The 8,351-nt window shown below is 45.2% G+C and overlaps 1 pseudogene; it reads right to left on the bottom strand.

Moving 5' to 3' along the window:
- Positions 1–3,417: 3,417 nt before the first annotated feature.
- LOC101697670 (eukaryotic translation initiation factor 4 gamma 1 pseudogene) lies at positions 3,418–7,784 on the bottom strand (annotated as a pseudogene).
- Positions 7,785–8,351: the final 567 nt, after the last annotated feature.

Genomic DNA, 8,351 nt, shown 5'->3' with positions numbered 1-8,351 from the left:
AATGTGTTTGATTTTATTTGCCTACTCACTTTAATGTCTCAGCAGAGCAAAGTGAATGTAAATGAACCTCTTTTTGGATGGGCAGGTGTTGCCATTATTCTCATCACATTATTCCAAATATTACTGATTGTTTTATGGTAATAAAGAAACATTCCCTAAAAAATTTGTGTTTGAATAAATTCTGTTCTTAATTTGTTTTTGCTCAAATCCAAGCATATAAACACCAGTTCTGGAAATGTCCTGTGTAAGGAAACTATGCTTGGTCCAGCCATTTGGAAACAAAGGTACTCGGGTGCCCTGCACTTGGAGGACAATGGCTATTATTTTGTGTGGGTAAATAGTCCTTTTGATCATTTTAAAATAGATTGAAACAATGCCATTTTTTTCTTGCAAAGAACTTCAGAGGATTTTTTAGTTGCTATCACAGTATTTCTCTCTCTTTCTTTTTCATTCTAAGATAATGCAATATTTGAAATTTATCCAGTATCTACAGTATAAACTATATACTATAAAGGCTGCCTGACCTTTAAATTGTGAATCTGCCACTTTTTAACTGTGCTACCAGGCAAGTTATTTACCTTTAAAAGCCTGCTTCTCCTCATCTTTAAACTGAGGATATGAAGATCATTTTATAGGATAACTGAGCTGTGCCAATTAAATAAGATCACATGATCACATACTGAACAGTGCCTGGCACATGATGAGGTGCCCAACAAATACTAGCAATTCTTAGCTATTTCTTTAGGAAGCTATAGCCTCGCTCTTCCTTGATCTTCCATCATAGACACAAAGACTTGTTCATTTTCATTTACAGCTTGAAATAAAATAAATATTGAAGGGAGAAGACAAGTATGAAGAGTGCCTTCTATAGTTATTTACTGAGTTATGTAGTAATATATGGCACTCAGTAGACTGTACAAATGCTCCTAATTCTGAGACTAAGAATAAATACATCATGGCTTACAAAAAGGAAATAAAACACTATGATGATACTAAGAACCATGTGTAACAGGCATCATAATTTCTCAGGCACTGTGTTTAGGATCACTGGTCAAAGAAAAATTTAAGAAGTGCTTCATCATAGGTGTACACATTTCTGTTGCTCTTATTAAAGAAAATTTAGAAGGTTCTTGTAAAACATTCCACGGACTTCTTCTTGCTGACAATCATTGATGAAAAGTAAGATCCTAGTGCTAATTTTAAGCATGCCTATGCCATGTAGCAACTAGGCCCTTTGTACTGTGGAAATTATATAACACTATTAGTTTTTCTTGATATTAGAATTCCTGGGTCTTATAGAAAGGTGATGTAATCTCTAGATCTTATCTACCCAATTTCTTATTCAATGGATTTTATAGAGAACAGTTTTAGTTGCCCAAACTTGGAGAAAGTAGAAGTCAGTCAAACATAGCAGCTGTTTTATTGCTGTACAATGATGCTGCATAATAGTCCAACTAAGCAGGAGACAAAACCTGATTCCAGCTCTCACTGCACTGGGAATTTCAGGTAGACTGAATGCAATTACTTTTTTGGAGTTAGGCCAAGGTGTCTGGGTTATGAGCATTTTGTTTTGGACAATTTGTGCTGTGGGATCATTAGTGGAAAAACATGCTCAGTGCCCAATTCTTTATGTTTCACAGCAATAAGTGAGAAAGAAACTTGAGGAAATTATCTTACTCATCCCTATGTTTCCAAATAGAGTAGGGAATAGCTCAGTATTGTCTGTTGTGTCAATCTGATCCGTGAAAGAGACATTTAGATGATGAATATTAGCAGATGGAGTTATTAATATTCACTACTCATCCTTCACCTAGGTTCAAAGGAATATGTAGCAACTTACAGATATAAACAGTGCTGAATAACACATTTGAAAATGAGAGAGAATTGAAACCATAGGTGTTTTCAGACATTAGAGCTAAGTAGATTATATCACTTTGGAAAGGAATTTGGGCTTTTGTTTTGTGGCTGCTAAACCTCACCAAAGTGTACAACTTTCTCTTGTTTTTCTTTTGTTGCATGTAGCACATGATGGGTACTCATAATATTGAGAAAAATGAGTATGAAAGAGATACATCAGTAGTGACTTCTTCCTGAATAGATAAACTGAAATCCATTGAGTGGTTCCACGTATTAAGACCACAGCAAACAATTGAAACAGGCACGTTTTCCACAAGATATTAAATTATTGAAACAAACCAAAATACCTTAGCTTCGGCTATTTTTTTACGCGATTCCAAAATTCACATCTGTCTTGGAATGCCTCAAAAATCTGTAAGTATATTAATTCAACAGTTATATGAAGGCTGCTATTGTTTTAATGACAAGAAAAACCCAGTTCCTGCCTTGAAATTCAAACAATCCAGAAAGGAAAATCATATAAGTACCCCACTTACTAAAAACAAAAACCAATAATCAAATTTTAAAATGCCAACCACTCTATTAAAAATTTTATCTATAAAAAATAGAAAGTGCTTTCAAGTGACGTGCCATGGTTTATAGTGAAAAGTACGGATTACAGGGATTAGGGCAGATGAACCTGGAGGGGTGGACTGGAGATCTCTTGTGGGAAGGAGGAGGAAATTTATTCTTCCAGGCAGAAATCAAAAACAAAATGACTAAGCATGTTCAGTATTTCAAAAATACAAGACATCCCATATGCTTTCTCAAGTTGACCGCAGGGGCAAAGTAGATTAGAGAAAACTTGGAACTAAATGGATATGAGTTGTTAAATGATTTTTTAAAAAGGTATTGTTAGTAGGAGTATTAGGAAAGCTTTCTGGTCAAGTTTTCACATTAGTTACAGTAGTCAGTCCTATTTTTTTTTGTTATGTGTTGTTGTTGTTGTTGTTAACAAAGTAGTACATCTACCTTGAGTAATCCTGCAAAGGAGATGTTCCCATTGCTTCTGCTCTGTCGTCCACATAGTAGGAGATGAACTTACTGGTAATATTTTCTCCACAAAACTTATAATTATCAAAATGTTGCTGTAGATTTAGAACTTTGTTTTAATTTGTGATTTTTTCTTGTAACTTTTTTGTAATTAACAATGCAACAGGCTTAATATAGGAGACATCAATTACATGACAAGAAATCCATGAGATAACTACTTAGGGCTTTTATTTAAAGGCCCTCGATATAGTTCATTCTCATTCTTTCCTTTTTAGCCAATTCAAAAATTTTCTATAAAAATTTTCAGCAAAATAAAGGTAAGGAGTACTCACAAATTAAATTTGTTTCTTAAACTTTCTACATTTAGCTTTATGATGGATCCTGCCTCTTTAGCCACTTTATTAGCTCAGACATGTAGCACTACAGGCACCTGCTGCCACCGCCACCGCTGCTGCCGCCCCCTGCAGTCCAGGTGGCTGGCCGGGCCTTTCGCGTCCATGAAGCTCATGTCCCCAGCCCCACCTGCCCTCAGTTGTGGTCAGACTCCTCCTCCTCAGCCTCCCGAAGCCAGGTGAAGAAGGATGTGACAGATTTAAGGGCCACACCCTTGCCTGGCTGCTAAGCAAACTCCTTGCTGCTCTTCCAGCTGTAGAATGCTTCCTCCTTCACCATGTCCTCATCATACAGCGCATGGAAGAACACACAAAGCAGGTTGCGGGGGCTGGGGGGGGGTGCTCTAAGGTCACTACAAAGGCCTGCCAGACATAGAGCGCTTGTAGCTCCTTCTGTTCATCAACAGGTACTTCTGTAGCAGTCGCACTGGTCCTTACAGCACTGAAACATCCACTGGGAGAGGAGCCTCAAAGATAATTGCAGAATAGCAGACAGCTGTCATGAGGGCTCGAACTAATGTGTTCCATGCTATCTGCTGCTCACTCAAACTGGCTTCTATCCAGTAGAATACCCCGTGATTACTGATCCCTCCTACAGCAGCTTCTCCAGCTGCTAGCTCAGCTCCTGTAAGGGGAGTGCCCTCTGCCCAGGGGCATCCGACTCCTCTCCCAGAGTGTACTCCACCTGCTGTTCAGCAACGACTGCATTAACATCTTGGCCTTCAGGGAGAAACTCCTTCCAGCTGAGCTCAGCCTCTCACCATATCATCCCCACCTTTGGGGGACCCATGCTTTTACATAGGAATCCCAGGATCTCCAATAAGAGGGAAGTAGCTTTGCCTAAAGGTCTCAGAGGCTTTGTAATCTCCCTGAACAGCTCTCCCTGGCCACCCCACCTTACTGCAGAATGGGTGTTACCAGTTCTTCCAGGTAAAGCCACACATAGGGGATGTCAATCTCCATGTCCTCTGCCAATTCCAGGATTTCATACAGCCCTCAGTAGTACTGCGTGGTGGAAGGGTGCCCAGCACTCAGCAGCCTGTGGAGCAGCTTCCCCATGTGCTCTGGAGCGATGGTGCTGCACTTCAGCGTGCTCATTGCTGAGCTACACAAAGATGAAGAGAAGGGAGGGTGAGGCCAGCTCCTGTACACACTGCACTGCTTCCTTCCTGTTGCTGAGATGGAGATACTCCTCAATGATGGCCTTGGACTTCTCCAGCTCCTTCTCAGAGAGTGCAGCCTTCAGGGGGGTCACTGGCAGGGAGGGTGGCTTCCTGCTTCACAGTGTCCCAGCCCCGGGGCCCGGTCTTCTGTGAGGCTCCAGGCGTTGCACAATCCCTCAGGCTGGGAAGACCGCTCTGTACTCTGCTCTTCCATTTCTTTGCTGAAGCTTTGCTTGGTGGCAGGTGTCCGTGCACAATCTGATCGGTCACCATAGTCACCACCTCATTCACTCTGCTCTACTTGGTCTCCCTGGTCCCCAGATTTCTCACTTCATTCCTGCCTCAAGCTATTTCTCTGCACCACATGTCTGTTGTCTGTGCTCTCTGTAGGTACTGCCTGTTGAAGAGCTGAGAAGTGATTCAAGGTACTAGTAGCTGGACTAGCAGGTTCTGATGCGGTATCAGAAGGCTTGGCTCCTGAGCCCCCACTGCTACCCTTGCCCCAGCTCAGTCCCCCTCCTGGTGCAAATAGGTGATTGTTGTAATCAATGGAGCCAGGCTTTGTGATCTTGGTGTCATGAGGTGTCAGTAGGGCGGCTGCCTTTGCTGATGGGGACTGTGTTCCAGCCACCGTCATCCACAAGTGGGAGGCCGCAACTAATGGGTGGGCCTGGAGGGCCTCCCGGATGTTTGTCACTGCCCTTGGCCTTGAGCTGCTGCACTTCAATATGTTTGCGATGCTTTTCCATCTCAGTCTCCTTGTGGATCTGGTCAATGGTCTTGGGACCCTGATCTCCACAGTGTGGTACCCAATTGCTCTGTGGAAGATCCAGCACATCCTGCAGCATAAAGCGGATGCGACATGATGTCTTCTTTTCTTTAATGATTTTTTTTCCATCTGGTTGCAATACTGATCCATTCATGGCTTGGCTTTTGCAAAGTCCAGGTCTTTGCCAATAATGGTGAGCAGGCGGCAGTGGCATTACAGGGACTCCTTGTCCAGGTTCTTAAGTAGTTTGACCACGCAGTCATGCATAATCGCCTTGGTTAACATCTTGAGCTTGAACAACTCACCAGTAAACTTGATGTTCCCTAAAGAGCACGGTTGGGCTGTGTCTCGAGCTTCTTCTAACTCCTCCTTCAGGCAGCCCTGCTCCTCTGCTGGAGCAGCGTCGTCCATTTCTTTTTGCTTTTTCTCAAAAACTTCATCATCATCTTTGTCATTCTCAAACTCCTTCTGACATTGATTCAACAACAGTCTTCAGAAGTTAACACTCATTGTTGGCTTTTCTGTAGTGGGCACTCTGAGCATCCTGAGGCAGTGGCACATGTTGGCATAGGCCACAGAGAAGTTGAGCTCTGAAATGGCCTTCTCAAAGATGAGGTCAGTGACTCCTTTCAGGCTTTCCTTGGTGTTGATGGCCAGCTGTGTCACTTGCTTCATCAGCTGCTGGAACATCTGGGATATGAGCTTATTTAGGATGGAGTGCATCCTGTGGAATAAGTCCTGGGTCTTGGTGCCATCAGCATCCTCTTTCCCAAATTCCTTATCAGCCACTGTCTGCTTGCTGCTGGGTTTCCAGGCCTTCTCTGTTTATTCAGTTTTATATCTTCAGTCATTAACACTGTGGCAATGATCTTGCATGGTTCTTTTCAGGGGCCCTGCTGAGAGTACCTGGTTCCCAAGCCAGCCAGCCCTTGGGGCAGCTCCCCACCTGGCCCACCCCTTGGGGCAGCTCCCCACCTGGCCCACCCCTTGGGGGCCCATGACTGCTAAGGGTGGTCGGCCAAGGTTGGCAAAGGATGAAGTGAAGTCTGCCCACAGTTTAGGCCAGGTAGTCTTGAGGGATCCAGAGGCTGCAGCGGTGTCTTACTGGCCTTGTCCAGCACCACATCAGTGATATGGGGCCACCCCTCTAGCTTTTGCATACCGACAAAGATGAACTGAAAGCCAAGCAGGAACTCTTGGTCGTAATGCTTTTTCTCCTCCAGGTTTAGTGGCTTCAACTGATCTGACTCACAGTCATACTTCTTTTCCCTAGACTGAATGTTCTCAGCATTCTCGATTTTGTCCCCTTGGAGTCCCAGATCTCCTCTGCTTCCTTGAGCTGCGGGGCAACGTTGCTGCCCTGTGAGTCTGGGCCTGGATTGTTGCCTTTGGGAGGCTGATTCTCCACCTATGGTACTGCTGCGTTGTTCACCTCTTTGAAGGCATCTAGGAGGTCTCCCACAGCCTCCTTCTTATTTAGCTCCTTAATTTCCCATCTCTTCCTTGGCACAAATACTGCCACTTAGGTGGCTGCTGCCACCTCCAAATTGGGGGACAAGTGGGCTGGGACAGGTGTGCTCTCTGAGGAGAGCTCCTCTCCACCCTTCTCATTCTTGGCTTTGGCTTCTCTTCTTTCTTCTTCTTCTTCCTCCTCCTCTTCCTCCTCTTCTTGCATTTCCTCCTCCTGAGGAGGAGAAGCAGCTGGAGGAGATGCAGGTGGAGTGGCAGAGAGGATAGTGGGGGGAGCCACTGACACAGTAACCTCCTTAGCCTGCTCCTCTGGCTCACTGACCAGGCTCAAGTCCAAGCTGGTGGTGAGGGGGCTCCATTGAGCAATTCCTCTGGTTGGGCAGTTGGAGAAATGGGCTCGGGGGATTCTGAAATGCAAGCTGCAGGCAGACAGGGGCAACCTCTGGGCTTGACTCCACCTCTGGTTCCAGCTCCTCAGATGGCACTATGCCATTAGCCTCAAGAACTTCTACCTTGTGAGATTCCAGGGGGGCAGGAAACTGGAGCAGACTGCAAGAGAACTTGGGTTCTGGAATTGGTTTGCTAAGTGTCACTTCTCCTTCAGTATGGGTTTAGCAAGAGGAGTGGGTTCTGGAGAGAGGCAATATGGCTCCTCAGTTTCATGGAAGATGGGAGTTGATTCTTCTACAGACATTTGTATCATCCCTGTTGTCATAGTGTCCCCAGGAAGAGAGAGGACTCTGAGATTAGGCTCAGACTCTGGTTCCAAGATTGGAGGTGGTGATGGGGTTGGAGATGATGATGAAGCCCAGGACTCTGAAATGCTGTATTCTGGACCAGCAGTCCTGGATGGCTCCCAATGAGCACTCCTTGTGACCGGTCATCTGGCAGGACAGTGAGAGCGACCTGGGGTGTCTCCCCATTAGCTTGAGGCTCCAGACCACCTCCCATCTGGGGAGGGGTGGGTTTGGAGACAGTTCGGGCCCCAGACATGATCTCCATGGTATCTTTCCCTCCTTGGTTTGGATCTTGAATTCGGATAGTTTTATGTTCCCTCTTGAGAGCAATATGGGGTGGCTGATTCATCAAAACTGGAGTGGGGACCACACCAGCAGGAAACTGCTGCAAACCTTGGGCTGGATTGTAGGCGCCAGCTGGTGGGGCTGGGAAGACATGCTCATTTGTGTCTCTTGTGACGTACTGAACACCACCGGTGCAGTCTGCCTAGGGGGAAATGCAGGTTGTGGGAGTCCAGGGGATGGGGTGGGCAGGGGGCCTGTGGGCTGTGGAGCTTTGTTCATTTCATCTGGTGCCACCTCAGGGTCCCCACAGTCTCCTTCAGTCCATGTGGCCGAGCCCCACACAGCCGCACAGATGTACTCCACAACAACTATTTCCTGCTCCCCTCACAGATCCTGCTTGGCGACCACCACTTCCCCAGCACCATTTATTAAAGAGGCTATCTTTCCTCCAGTGAGGGTGTTTGGCTCCTTTTTCAAAGATGAGATGGCTGAGTATGTCTGAAGTTGTTTCTGCACCTTCTAATTTGTTCCATTGATCCTTGGGTCTGTTTCTTTGCCAGTACCATGATTTTTTTTTTTTCTTTTAATCACAATAGCTTTGTAGCATAGTTTCAAGTTGGGAATTGTGATACCCCTTGCCTTTCTA

Source organism: Heterocephalus glaber, unplaced genomic scaffold (assembly GCF_053883595.1).
Source record: "Heterocephalus glaber isolate CG9 unplaced genomic scaffold, H.glaber_assembly_v1.0 deba00001608, whole genome shotgun sequence".
NCBI classification, from domain to species: domain Eukaryota; kingdom Metazoa; phylum Chordata; class Mammalia; order Rodentia; family Bathyergidae; genus Heterocephalus; species Heterocephalus glaber.
Note: the sequence above shows the minus strand (reverse complement) of the source record. Positions and strands in the feature narration are given on the sequence as shown.